The 15,389-nt window shown below is 30.3% G+C and overlaps 1 protein-coding gene across 5 annotated transcripts in view; it reads right to left on the minus strand.

The window, feature by feature from the left end:
- Nucleotides 1-15,389, minus strand: part of LOC127723438 (uncharacterized) — a 241,454-nt gene that overhangs the window by 161,997 nt on the left and 64,068 nt on the right. The window contains exon 1 of one of the 5 annotated variants that reach the window (XR_007992087.1): nt 4,102-5,118. The exons of 2 other annotated variants lie outside the window; for them this stretch is intronic. The gene's annotated coding sequence lies outside the window, so the exon portion shown is untranslated. Of the gene's footprint in view, nt 1-4,101; nt 5,119-15,389 lie in introns of those variants that run through there. 2 more of the 5 variants (XM_052230111.1, XM_052230069.1) reach the window with 2 other exon arrangements.

Genomic DNA, 15,389 nt, shown 5'->3' on the forward strand with positions numbered 1-15,389 from the left:
ATGTGGAGAAGTTGATAAATGGTTTACAGGAATTGTTATATTTTGACTGTTGCGCAAATTATCATAATTAATATCTGGTACAAAATTCGGAACCAAATCGTGTAAATATTCTGGCGCTTGGTTATGTAATCTTATTAAAAAATAGCCAGTTGTTTAACCTCCCGTCTTACGCTTAATTTTTCCCATCTCGTCCTTTTAGATATACTGTTCCTGCTAGCGTAATTTTGTCATCCTGTAACTATTCGAGCAGCCTCGATTTTGATATTTTCCAACCGATCAAAATTTACTTGCCCACAGTTACCTCTAACTTCTGATGAATACACCAGAATTTGGAAAGTGAAAGCTATCTGTTTATCAACATGCTTACTTCATTCAAAACCATTACTAAATATGACACCAAGATACTTATGCGTATGAACTGTTTCTTATGTAACATCCTCTAAATAAATAGAAAAATTACTCTGTATAGTTTTCATACTGAATATCATAATTATTATTATATCTGTTGTATTTGGATTAAAATTCACTAGCCGTCTTTTTGACCATTTACCTAAAATGACAAGATATGTGCTGCTGTCGTCATTCACCTCAAAAGCTAACCAAACCTTTAAACAGACGTATTCAGAAGGGATATAATTACGAGACTGTTGTCAGGTCATTAAGGATGTCATATTTTGGAATTAATATTGATTCACTCATAAGGTCTTTGCATCGGAAATAAACACATTTATTCTAAAAGCAGTTGTTGGTATGATACGGGTTATGTTCTTCTCATATATTGGATGATGGTATGATACTTAACCACTAACGAGAGGGATTGTGCTTGATTTTTTATATGATGAAAACATAATCTTTCAATCAGTTTAATTGAAGTCTGCAGCTGGCATGCCAGTCACTGCTAGTAGTCCTTTGTTAATTCATGTTGATCATTGTCATCATGCTTAGTTTCTTCTGTTACCTATTCTGACATCGGACTCGGACTTCTTTTAAACTGAGTTTTATTGTGCGTATTGCTATGTGTTTGTTTATTGTACTAGAGGTATAGGGGAAGAGTATAAATCTCACAAAACATGTTTGACCCCGCCGTATTTTTGCGCTTGTCCCAAGATAGGAGCCTCTGGACTTTGTTAGTCTTGTATGTTTTTTTAATTTTAGTTTATTTTTATGCTTCGGAGTTTAGTGTGGCGTCCATTTTCACTGAACTAGTACACATTTTTGTTTAGGGGCCAGCTAAAGCCACCTCCAGGTGCGGGATTTTTTTCGCTGTGTTGAAGACCTTTTGGTGGCCTTCGGCTGTTTTCTGCTCTTTGATCCGGTTGTTGTCTCTTTGATACATTTGCCATTACCATTCTTAATTTTATTTGATTGGATTTCTTAAAATGGATCCATTAGGTGCAGCATGAACTATTGGCGTATCATCTGTAAAAAGCCTCCCAATTGCAGAGAAATCATCAACTCTATCATTAATATATGTTCAACATAATAAAGGGCCGAATACCGAAAACTGAGGCACACAGGCGTTTATTTTTTCAAAATTTGGTAGTGAATCTTTTAAGACGACTTTTAATCAATACAGCCAATCTCCTTTAGTACCTTTTTTTTAAAGTTGGTATAGTAAAGCCTGTTTCCAAACAGTATCAAAAGCTTTATTAATATAAAGTTTAAGTATTTTACCTGTGTATAATGTCTATATTGTAGAGTGAATTTGTCCATTAAGAACCTTAGATCAAACTCGTTTTTTGGTGGAGTTCGTGTTGCTCAGCCATTAGTTTTCTATGTTGTGTTTGTATACTGTTGTTTTTCTTCTGGTCTTTTTCTTTTTTTGGCCATGGCGTTGTCAGTTTATTTTTGACATTATGAATCCCTTTGGTATCTTTCGCTTATCTTTTAAGTGCTAACATAATTTGTCATTGTATATGGCTGTTAATTTGTTTCTTTGCAATCGTTATTGTTTGTATATAATTGCAATTAGATGATATAAGTATTAGTGTTTCTTATCTTAACTTTTTTCTTAACTATCATATCGTGCTGTTAATATTCACCGTAACTTTAATTACAGGTAAGTTTCATTAAACCTTAATGCATAAAAATCACGTTTCTCCAACAAGAAATCAATGACCTGTATATAAAATTATCAAATGCTGAAGAAACGTACACAAACCTAACTTTTTGAAATTTTAAATAAACATAGAGAAAAGTTGGTGTTTGCATAATTTATTTTTTTTTTGTGATATTTTATTAAAACATTGTTTGAATTAAGAACAATACACTACAAAAAATAAATATAGAGACACAATTTTAAATTTTTATCAAGAATGTTCCCGAATATCCAAAATTGTTTTTGAAAATGTTAATAGGATAAGTCAAAACATTGCAACAAATAAACAAAAGTTTAAATATATATTATTGTAAAATGTATGACATAATTGAGAGTTCATTTTTATTTATTTGGGTTTTTTGTTGGTTAGCTTATACAAATGATGGTTTAAACTTGTAAGTATAATTCAATTTTGCGATTTCAAAATTGGAATTTTTTAGTTAAATGATCCATATATAGGTCAAAGATGATGGTAAATAAATTAATCTAGGCTAACGCAATGCTTGATTTATCAATTATGCACAGACATACTATGAAATACAAATTTGAAAATATTAAAGATATCGACATATATACAACAATTGAGACTATTTTATCATCTATTGCGTCTTAATACTTGGATTTATCTAATATTCTTGGATATTTCTATTGTCTGAATATGAGGACATATTTCCATCTCTATCAACATATAATTTCATTTAAATCATTCGTTGTATTACTTCAAAAGCGTTTATTTGTCTACAGAAAGGCCATTATTTACCAAGGTGACATTATTACATTATATTATATTATTAAAGATAAGCAAAATAAAAACTGATCTCTTTTTTTTCATCTTATTCCAATATATATAGCTAATCAATGTTGAGTTAGGCCAATTGCTTTGCTAGATACGCTAGTTCCATGATAAGGTATTGTTGATAAAGATGGCTGTTAACCATATTTAATATTGAAAAAAAAAATCGAAGTGTTTAAACGTTTTACATAACAACAACAAAAATGACTGTTTTGGTAATTTACACGACAGGTCATATTATCACAATAATTATATTGGATACTCTTAAACCATCACTGAATATTGTCAAGTACAAGGACATTGGTGATTGGTCAAACATGATGATTGGTCATATATGATGATAATAGATGCCGCTGACGGTAATGACATTTTTATACGACAAACAAAAATAAAGGAGAGTTTGGATCAAAAATTTTATTATGGAAATATGAAACAAATAATCAAATGACAAAGCAAAATTATATATGTGCTTAAAAATAAATTTCTTTATTCTAGAGTGCAAATGTATTATTTGAACTATGTCATAACCGAAGTGCTCTCAGCCAATGTGATATGTATAAAACATAGAAAATACTCTCACCATAATTTACTGTCATATGAAATATGCAATTTTACATCAAATTTGAGTGTTTCCCGCTTACCAGAAAATCTCTTTTTGTATTAAATCAATTATATATATTTTTTCCATTTTTCCTCTCGCTCCTTCGAGTTCTATTTTTTTCAAGTATTTTTGGGGTTGTTTTCGTAGAAAGAACTGATTATTATGTAAAATGAGTCTTCCATTCAGACTGTTTAGGCGCCAAAACACTTATTAATCTTTGTAAAATATGGTTGAAGGTAATACACAAGGTTAATCGATATAATAAAATGATCAAAGAGGAAACGATGATAATAAAACCTTTCCCTCGAACATCATCGTCCAAATCAAAATATTAAGATTTGAGTATGCAGACCTCATGTTCATTCAATTAAGCCCGTTACTAGATATTTAGAAAAATACAGCATATGAAAAATCATTTTGGAGCATCAATCACAAAACTTTCAAAAAGGGAGATACAACGTTCAATATAATATAATTCATGTTTTAATCAAATTTAATCCCTGGCATGAATTGTCAATGACAGAACTGTTCTTCAAATTTCAAAATAATAGATGAAGCATTTCTATATTTCACAAGTCAAATAATCATAATACAAATCAATATACTTACAGCAAAGGTTTAATCCAACATACTAGGACTTCATCTAATAGAGTATGTTTTACTTCAATAACGACCAGTATTACCTGACAGTGTGTAACATGATACATTTGAATGACATAATGACAGTATGAAGGCAAACCCACTTTCCACTATTTAACTTTGCACAGTGTGACATTATGTCGTTGCCGAGAAAAAAACCTTTTTAACAAAGCGACTTTGTCGATATGTTAATCAGCATTCAACATTACAAAACATGATCGTAATCCGTGGACATGCTGTAAATTTAATCAAGAAACATTATTAACTAATTTTTTAAAAAACTTTTCTCAAATTAAAAAAAAAGTCAAACTACTAAATGCCGAAAATTCTCTTTAAAGCAAAATCCATAATCTCATTTTTCTTTTTGTGTAACATATGTTTATTGTTTAAAATGAAAAAAAAAATGATCAAGCAAAAGTTTTACAACTTAGTAATGTCTTATCCAAAACAATAACAAATATACACATTAATTAATAAAGGCATCAAATATTCTATACGAACAAATAATCTAAGCATACAGAAGGCTGTACTTTGACCTATAATTGTTAACTTTTTATACATTGTGACTTGGATGGAAAGTTGTCTCATTGGCACTCATACATAATCTTCTTATTTATATTAAACTAAACGGAGACTGTTGAAACGAATCAATGGATTTTTATCCAGTGCATTTGTTTTTACAATATAAACTAAAAAAAAAAAATAAACAGCCGACTTGTCTGAGTGTAATTTTTTAATTTGCAATTCTAATCTTGTGGAGATATAACTTTAAGATTAATAATTTGTACATATTTCATAGAGTACAAAAAGAAGTGTTACACATGGATTATAAGAATGGTGGTTTAAAGATGATAAATATTAATCTATTTATGATAGCTTTAAAATGTACATGGATAAGAAAATAGCTTAGTTCTAACTGTAAATGGTTAAATATTTTATTTACAAATATAGATAAAGAGATATTGTTCAATCTAGGAAATAGTTACACAACAAACATACGAAAATTGTTACGTTCTAACTGTAAATGGTTAAATATTTTATTTACAAATATAGATAAAGAGAAATTGTTACACAACAAACACTATTTCGAATGTCAAAAACAAATTTTGGATTGATGTATTTAAAGCATGGCAATATTTTGTAGATATAGATATAAATTCTACATAGGAATTTTTTCTTGCTAGTCAATTATGGATGAATAAGATTATAAATATCAATAATAAACATGTATTTTATCGAAGTTGGTATAAAAAAGGTACTGTTTTTGTAAATGATGTGATTAGAAAAATTGTGGAAAGGTTCTCTCCTATGGGGAAATTAAAGTCAAATTTGATATTTCTGAGAATATAATGATGTATAATAGTATCATATCAGCATTAAATCAGACAAAGAAACTGTATTCAAGGGTAGATAATAAGCTCGCAGAACCTTTTATTCCCTCTTTTGTTCAAACCATTTTAAAAAGAAAAAAGGGAACTAAAGATATATATTGGATGTCAATACCTAAAGTGGTTCCTAATGGGCAGAAAAAGTAGAGTGAAATTTTGGAACTTGATGAATTAGAATGGAGAGAAATTTTCAAACTCCCCTTTGCAGTTACTAATAACACAAAACTACAATGGTTACAGTTTAGAGTAAATCATAGGATATTAGCTACAAACAAATTTTTGTGTAAAGTTAATGTCATTAATAGTCAACTATGTCATTTTTGTAAGGAAGAAATAGAAACTATAGTACATGTACTATGAAATTGTGATAATGTCCAGAATTTTATAGAAGAAATAGATATATGGTTTTTATCTGATGGTATAAGTATCTCATTCACCAAAAATAATTTTTTGTTTGATGATGTCTCACATGTATACAAGGGTGAAATTTCAAACCTGATTTTTCTGTGTCTTAAACAATATATTTATAATACAAGATATTTCCAGAAAGTTTTATCAATTCATGCTGTGAAGAAAATACTAAAAGATCTTTATAATCTAGAGAAGTGTATAGCAGTAAGAAACAATAAACTTGAGAGTTTCTACAAAACGTGGATTCAATTTACTCATTTGTTCGATTGTAATTAAAGTCCTATTATAATTCATATGTGAATAACATGATGAAATATTGATTTGTTAACTAAAATAAAAAATATTCATCAGAACAATATATTGATTTTTCTTTGCTTTTTTATGTTTTTATTTTTATTTTATTTTTTTTTTTTTAAATTTACTTATTTTTCCTCAATTTTTCCATTCTTAAAAAACTATAAAACTTATAATATCTGTATGTTTGTTAAAATAATTATTCTAATTCGATCATACTTTTATTTGTGGTCCTTTTTTTAATATTCTATTATGTTATTTTTTTTTTTGCTTTTTAAATGCAAATTAAAAATTAGTATTATATCAAGTATCTACAGCTGATATAATGTTTTGTAAAATAAACTAACAAATACTAACAGATATATATTTACATTTTTCTATTGCTAACATTAACGAGGCGGGGATAAGGTACCTGTATCCAATTTTTCATTACTAACAAATGTACAGATTTTAAAAAAAATGAAAATAAAAAAATTAATAATAATAATAATTTGTACATACTCATAAATCTGCAGGATATATAAGTTTATGGAAAGGATGTAAACTACACACCAATGGTAACTATTGATTTATAATCGTATTCTTTCATTAAAGTCCATAGAATTGTATTTTTGCCACATAATATGATAGTAATTATACAACAAGAGCATTCGATTATTGCCATTATATAGAAATATTTGTAATTGCATGTGTTGTTTACAGGGTTTAGGTTGTCAACGCAGAGTAAAACGTTTGCTATTTTTATATACTTTTGAAAAGACAGAAAATAACATTGTTTTCTTCAGTATTCAATGCATCATCCCCACATAATAATAAATCGATTGTAATATTGACATTCTATGTGTTGGAAAATTAATACAATATAGTAAATAGTGGTCGACATTTTCATTGATAAAACAACATCAACAATCAGTATTTTGTATCAAATTTGCTTTGTAAGATCAGCATTCAGAGCGCTTCATCTGTTATGCAGCATTGTGTGTAATACAGAACGCAAACTATCCCCTGAGAAACAAAATCTCGGAGATTTCTTAATTTTTATTATATAGTTTATGCAACTTTCGTTGAAACAAGGAAAATATAGGAACATGTCTAATACTTCAGTCCAAAGATTTCCACAATGTAATAGATGATGGAAAAAAAAGAATGTGGAAAAGTTGTTAAATGGTTTACAGGAATAGTAATATGTTGACTGTTGCGCAAATTATTATAATTAATATCTGATAAAAAATTCAGAAACAAATCGTGTAAATAATCTGGTTCGTGGTTATTTAATCTTATTAAAAAAAATAGCTAGATGTTAATCTTTTAAGACGACTTTTCACCAATACAGAAAATCTTCTTTAAAACCATATTTTTCAAGTTTGTATAGTAAAGCCTTTTTCCAAACAGTATCAAAAGCGCAAACGTAATTCTTGTTACCAACTTACTACTTAGCGGGAAGGGGATTTTGTTATAAAGTTAAATCAAGTGATGCGTAGTTGATTATCCTGGAATAAATTCAGAATTATACTTATACAACAGTTTATTTTCATGTAAATGATTGAAAATATGTTTGAAAACAATTTGTTCTTACACTTTACTCACACATGACAATAAGGAGACAGGCCTGTAGTTAGACGGCAATGATTTGTCACCACTTTTCGATACGGGAATTACATGTGAAAATTTCCATTTATCAGGAAATATTCTATCATTACGAGATTTATCAAAACGTAAACATTTTTATTTCTAACAGCAAGTGACATTCTGTTGCTAACGATATCTGTTCCCACAGCTTTTTTTATCGAGCGTGGAAACAATAATACGTACATCTTATTCACTAAGAATAATTTGTAAAAGAAAACCAACACAGCGATCTTCATATTCAGGTAAATCTTTGCTAGCTTTATCAAAATTAGAAATGTAACAAAAACATTTATTTAAAATTACTGACGTTTTTGTTTCATCATACGCAAACTTAAAGTTTTGATCCGGGTATCTTAGCGGAGGAATATCATGAGTGGACACGTTGGTTTTAACTAACATATTAATTGTCTTCCAGTACTGTTGACCGTTTGTCACTTAAAATCATCTAGATGCTCGTTTATACTCACACAGAAATGCTTTTTTAGCCTGCTTTTTCAAATTAATAACCTTGTTTCTTTGTTGCTTTATTTTTCTCTGCAGATATACTTCTCAAACCAATAAAACATTTCGAAGTCTGTCCCGTTGCCTCGTTTCTCCCCGCTAATTCGTATCGAAACAAACTTTAACATCACATCCTATAGTTACTTTCCTTGTAGGTAAACACTCAGATGCTATGAAGAAAAAAAGTGTAAGTGAAATTTGTAGCAGCAACATGAACATAATTTGCATCAGAAAAAAATTGTCCAAATTAACCATTATTACTTTTTGTTTCATTAAGTCATGATCCCCTCTTTTATAATCCCATCTACTATATGTTCTGCTTTTACTAGAACCACAATCAATTGTGATGTATGTTCCATCATGATCACTTATACTTCTATCAATAGGTATTGTGTCCTTATCATAAAATGGTATTGAATCTGTAACTACAATATAATCAAGAAGTGACGAGCTATCTGTAAGTGTGTTAAAGTGAGGGGCTTTTATAATCATGTTAATCAGACCGTTAATGAAAAAATGTAACGACGTCTCCGGAATATAATACCATCCAATTATGATTTTCAAGTTATTGTATGGTGTTGTTGAAATCCGTGTACATGTAACATCTTATTATTTGATTTGTTGAAAAGACAATGCACTTTTGCACATAACATTAACAAGCTTTGTTCTCGGTTACTTTAAACATTCATAATTCACAGTGGCATATAACCAATTTAAAAGGTAGATGGTGTATTTCTAAATCTGCTGAAATAACGAAAGCATGAACGAAGCAACAGTAAAAACTCTAGAAATAATGCAACCAAACTATTTGTCTACATTTTGATGATAATGGTATTGAAATCCACCACATTACGAATATCTATTTGAATTTGTATGCTTACTTTTGTTTAAGATAATTAATTTTTTACCTATTCAATTCTATTCTAATTTTTAAATTTGCAGGTTATTACTTGCATGCTAACTTTCAAGCTTAAACGAGTACAATAGTAATATCTGCTTACCTTTCCGGAGTACCTCATTTTTCATGGGGTTCGTATTGCACAGTTCCAACAACATATAGCTTTTAAAAAAATCTATGCATTCGAAATTGGAGATTTTATGATTTTAAGAAACATTGACATTTGCGTTTTTCGTCAATTGTATGTGCTTTCTATACAAATGTTCCCCAATTGTTTGTGCTTTCTATACAAATGTTCACCTATTTTGAAAGAATTGTATCAGTCATATTTTAGAAAAATATTAATATTAAAGGCATTATTTTTTCAATTTTCAGATATAATTCAACAAGTCAAAGTTGTATGCAAAATTTTACCAAAATCTGTGACATAGTCCATTTTCTGTTCCTTGACCTTCAGTTTTCTATATACAAAGATCTAACGATATTTTAAGACGTAGAATAGTCTTATAGTAAGTTAGAAAAAAACAAAAAAAAACTTAAATTTAACTAAATTGAATACCTGAAAAAATCAAACAAAACTAAACACGTTAAAACATTGAAATACAAGTGACACAAATTAATGAACCTGCAAATAAAAGTATGACAGCAAATAAAATCAAAATTCACACATAATACAAACAACTAAAAGTTAGAAAGTGAAAATTGAATAGATCAGCTACTTATGTCTCATCACAGCCACTACCATACACTCTTAGACTACGGGTTCATATCTAAAACAATACGATGATTTTAACTTCAAATACACTCAAATCAAATTATCTGCTTTTTCTGACTAAATTTCAACTTTAATATTTCACTATTAATTTCAAGAAGATTAATGGGTAACTATATAATCACTTCATTTGATATTGCACTAATTTCACAGCTTTAAACTGACAAAACACTTATGGTTGATATTATCGCCATATTTTTGATATCCAACCTTTTAAGACATGTTTCGGATCAATAATTCCAACGGCTTTTAGTAGTTTTTGACGTGAAATTGGCCGCTTAAAACTGTGATGACATTTTTGAAAATTGAAAAGGGCTTACAGACAAATTCTTTGTAGTTGACCACCAAAAGAGCACTCCTACATGGATCAGTTTCAACACGTAATTGCATTTTTTATAAGTATACTTATTAATAAAATAATTTCAATGTAGACAGTAAGAACTGTCCTTTCGTAGATTTAGATATTTCAGTTTTACACGGCATATTCTACACTAAGATATACGACCAAAGGGACGATTGCTCGTTCCCTACTGTCAATTTTCCTTTCTTGGACGGTGATGTTCCTTTGGCACCATCTTATGGTCTTTGTATATGAACGTAATCTATGTATAACTGGTAAATTATCAAGTCAGGGATTTCGTTACCACAAATTACTTTAAAATGATCCTTTAAATAAACTTATTCTAAGATTTTACTAATTCAACACTGTAATTAGATCTTTGAATATTGTTTTTATTGGTATTAATACTGATTTTGTTATCAGTTAATTAAAATCAAACTAAATATTATTGTTATATACATATGCACAGTCATAGCTTAACAATCTGTCGATAACTGTATCTTGGCATTGCACAAGGTCACTTTTTTCTCTGACAGTTAATGACGTCTTTACACTAAATCTATTGGATGTTAGATGTGTACTGATTGATATTTTAGTCTTAGATGCATGAATTTTTTTTATTAGTTGTTTTTGGCTTTGAACTAGCTGTCAGTAACTGTGAGTACTCTTAGATCCGTACTTAGTGTCTTTTTGTTCCCTGCCACGTCCACTATGCGTTTTTGTTAGATGTATTTCTGTTTGTATCCATATGATGAGTTAAGCCTTTTTTAACTGATTTTATAGTTTGTTCTTATGTTGTACTGTTACACCAATGTCCAAGGTTAGGGGGTGGCGCCTTCAAACTAGTTTAACCCCGCCACATTCTATATGTACCTGTCCCAAGTCGGTAGCCTGTAATCCAATGTTTGTCAGTTTTTGCTCATTCTCATATTTGTTTTTCGTTTATCGTTTTGCAAAGTTTGTTTTTATGTTGTGCCGTTACATGACTGTCCTAGGTTAGGGGAGGGTTTGGCGCCAACAAACTAATTTAACCCTGAAACATTCTGTATGTGCCTGTCCAAAGTCAGGAGCCTGAAATTCAGTGGTTGTCGTTTGTTGCTGTGTAACTTATTTGTTTTTCCAAATAAATTAGGTCGTTAGTTTTTCTCGTTTAAACTGTTTTACATTTGTCATTTTGGGGTCTTTTAAAGCTGACAATGCGGTAAGGGAGTTGCTCATTGTTTAAGGCCGTACGGTGACCTATAGTTGTTAATTTTTGTGTTATTTGCTCTCTTCTGGAGAGTTGTCTCATTGGCAAGCACACCACATCTTCTTATTGTTGTAATGTTATCATTTTATTTTATAAACTTGTTTATAACAGCAAATACATGTTAGAAGGGAAATCACACTTATTTTTTCCCCTTAATTTCCTGAATATTCCTTTTTCTACACTGTTATGTAAGAAACGTGATGTGTACAATTTTTAGGATGCTTTGTGTTTTTTAAATCATCTCTGAATAGTTCCATATTCAAAATGAGAAATGGTTTAACGGTTGATCTATAGTATCGGTAACATGATAAATATGCATTTCATGTACGCCGATTGTAAAAAAACAAATGCTACATACAAAAATAAATAAAGGCAACAGTAGTATACCCTGTTCAATAGTAATAAATCGATTAGGCGAAAACAATCAGGGTTTCAAACTAAAACCGAGGGAAACACATCAACTTTAAGAGGAAAACAAAGGAACAACATAAACACTGAACTGCAACAAAAACAAACGCCAACATACATAGAAACGGACTATTTGATAACAACTGCCATATTCTTGACTTGGTACAGGACATTTAAGAAACAAATGATGGGTTGAACCTGGTTTTATGGCTAGCCAAATCTCCCGCTTATACGGCAATGTTAAAAAATACCGCTAAAATGACAATATTACGTGACAGGAATACAGTTCAAATACACGCAAGAACACTCAGGACAGAGAAATACCTAAATAAATAATATAATAGTACATTACAACATGAAAACCACAAAATAACAACGGACAACTCCCATGAATTCACAACAGTACACCAGGACACCATAATCGAAGTATAAACTGCGCGTCACGCGAATGTATCAACGCCACAAGGGTGACGTATTTTTCGTGATGTAATTATCACAGGTAAATTTCTAAAAATAGAATAGATTTGTTTTATTATAGACACGTACAAGAATATAAAATTGGGCTTGAGTTTGTAATGGTGTTATTTTGTGTATTTTCTAACCATGACAAGAATATTAAAATTCCGGTTTTTCTTCTAAATCAAAACTGTATATAAACAAACAAAATCCTGTGCATATAGCTGCTTTAAACTTACAATCATCAAAATGAAATAGCTGATTTATTATTTTAACTTTTACATACATATAGAAAACTGTGATTTTTCCTTAGAGTTATTATAAACATTCTAAAAAAGTTCATTTTGCAAATTTCATTACAATCAGAAAACAGAAAAACATTAATTTAAAATGTAATACCCTAACACTGTACGCATGCACATAAATTACCCCAAAATCTGACTTAAATATACTTTAACTCATAAAATAGATCTAAACCGTGTGTATTATTGATTTAAAGACTCATTAATGCTACACTTTTTTATTTAAACATTGTTAAACACTTACAACTGCGTTTTTCATTAAAAATAAAAATTTTAGCATAGGTGTACTGAAATTCAATATTTTTTTATGAATGACCCATACACGAAGTTAAGCCAGCCTGAACAAACAACGCACAACGACGGATGCCAAGTGATCATGAAAAGAGCCAACATACACTTTTGGCTCACAAGAGGGGGTAATATTGTTATGACGGTTCCCTAATTTATACAGTGTTGTTTTGATAGTCGTTTTTTGTTGTTGTTATGATCGAAAAACTCGAAGTGGGTTGTCACCGGTGTTTGATAAGCAAGGAGATGCTTGTGCACATACTTATTAAACTATTATGACTATAAAACCTTCGGAATATTGTTCATGAAACAGTTTATGTTTACTTTCGTTCTGTTTGAAAGTTAAAGTAGGCCATATATTTACGGCTGTAGATATTAATAAAATTGTGATTCATGTTGTTTTATTTTTGCATCTTATAATTCTTCCTGTTTTGGGTTTCTTTTGTGTATGATTGATAATTGCACGGAGCATTTAGAGACTTTAAATCACTCTCAATCCGATTTTTGAAGTTTGTCACCGGTCTCGGTGATACTTATATGTTTGATTTGTATTGGTTATAATTATTTGTTGGCTGTCATTTGCAGGATAGAAATAGTTTGTATCCGTTTTTACCCATCACAAAATCTTTTTAAGCTTTGTAGTTGCATTTTAAACACATAAATTATATTTATTCGTGAAGAACATTGCATTGTTTACAATTGCAACACCATTAAGAGAATTTCCGTAATAAGAGTCATGGCTTGCGATTGGACGTCATTATATAAGTGCATCTGTCATTGGTCAATTGGTAATATATATATACGTGTTGTTGAGTGCGTTACGGGAGATAGCTTGCATAAGTTGAGATAGTTAAATCAAAGCGATAGAGCACTGAAAGTAGAAACTAAATAGAATTATGTCTGCTGTTATGAGTATAAAAGTTAGTATTGTGAAAGAATAATATCATTTTAATAAGTTAAAGGTGACGGTGCCAAATATTAGTCCTGGTGATTAAATTCCGGGGACGTTGACTTATCTCGGTGACGGTTTTATTTTCTGTCACCAGATGTTGAGTTAAGAATTCCTTTGTGTTAATAATTGTTAATATGGCTATGTTTATTGAGATAGTTACATTAATAGTTTTTGGAAAAAAAATATGTATGTTTTATGAACAGTTTAGTGGGAGTCAGACCTTTTATCTTGTTTGGTTAAAATTAGTTACAAATATGATAGAAACCTTTATATGAAGGACTAGTTGTAAAGAAATGCTAGGTTACGAGTAGTATTTACATTCGTGTAAATTTTTATAAGACAATATATACCAGGGACCACTGACCAGGGACCACTGACCAGTGACAGAGCCGACAGTCCAGCCTTCTCCCAGTATTTTGTTGCGTTAATAAAATGTTGAACTTTATAAATTATGCTCTTTTACTTCAATAAACCTCACGAATACCAAATTATACTAGCACATTGATATATATTTATGAATTGTTCTGTCGTCCTATTTCGGGTTTAGGTCGGTAATTTCAATTAAGACACCTTACTCGACCCTCAATAGATCCCTTTTAACGTGACCCTGTGATCTCTGGTGGCCGACTCTAACCCTAGAGAGGCAGCGTTACAATTGGTGGCAGCGGTTAGGTCCAAGTCTCAATATATTAGAGTCTATTTTGTATACCCGAATTTAAAGATGTTGTAAAAATAAGAAGGGACGATTCCAATCTCGTTACGTTCGGTCTCAATACTGGGAATAGAAGTGAGGTAGATGAAACACTATCAAATGAAGTGATAGCTTCTTGTAGTGAAAGTAATGTGACAGCAGAGAGAATAGTTTCTGAAGCTAAGGTGGAAATGAGATTTATGGTAGTCAAGAGTCTATCTGATTTTTCTGCGAGAATGGAAAGTATGTTGGTAAAATTTAACCATCATATAACAAATAAATCACCCCTTTTTTAGGAAGAGCGAATGATAATTCGTTCAATAGTGTGAGTGGGAAAGCATAAATAAAATCAAAATGACTTTAATAATAGCCATTTCACTGAGAACCTCAGAACTAAACCTGAAATAAAATGTAAAATTTAACCTCAACTTTATGACGCGTCAGACGATCTAGAAGAGTATCTCACGCAATTTTATCTTCTGGAAGAACTTAATGATTGGGCATATGGCTTAAGCTTTATTATTGGCACGTAGCTAAACAGGGAGCGCTTGTATTCTTTTAAATGAAATGACAGAGGGTGGAAGGCACAATGCTTAAAAGCAGATTACGTTTCCAAAATCTGTCAGAAGTTTTCAGAGCTGAGCTACAGACTAGGGTCCGATTAAGGAATAAAAGTTTG

The sequence above is a fragment of the Mytilus californianus genome, unplaced genomic scaffold (genome assembly GCF_021869535.1).
Source record: "Mytilus californianus isolate M0D057914Y unplaced genomic scaffold, xbMytCali1.0.p SCAF_1, whole genome shotgun sequence".
Lineage (NCBI taxonomy): Eukaryota > Metazoa > Mollusca > Bivalvia > Mytilida > Mytilidae > Mytilus > Mytilus californianus.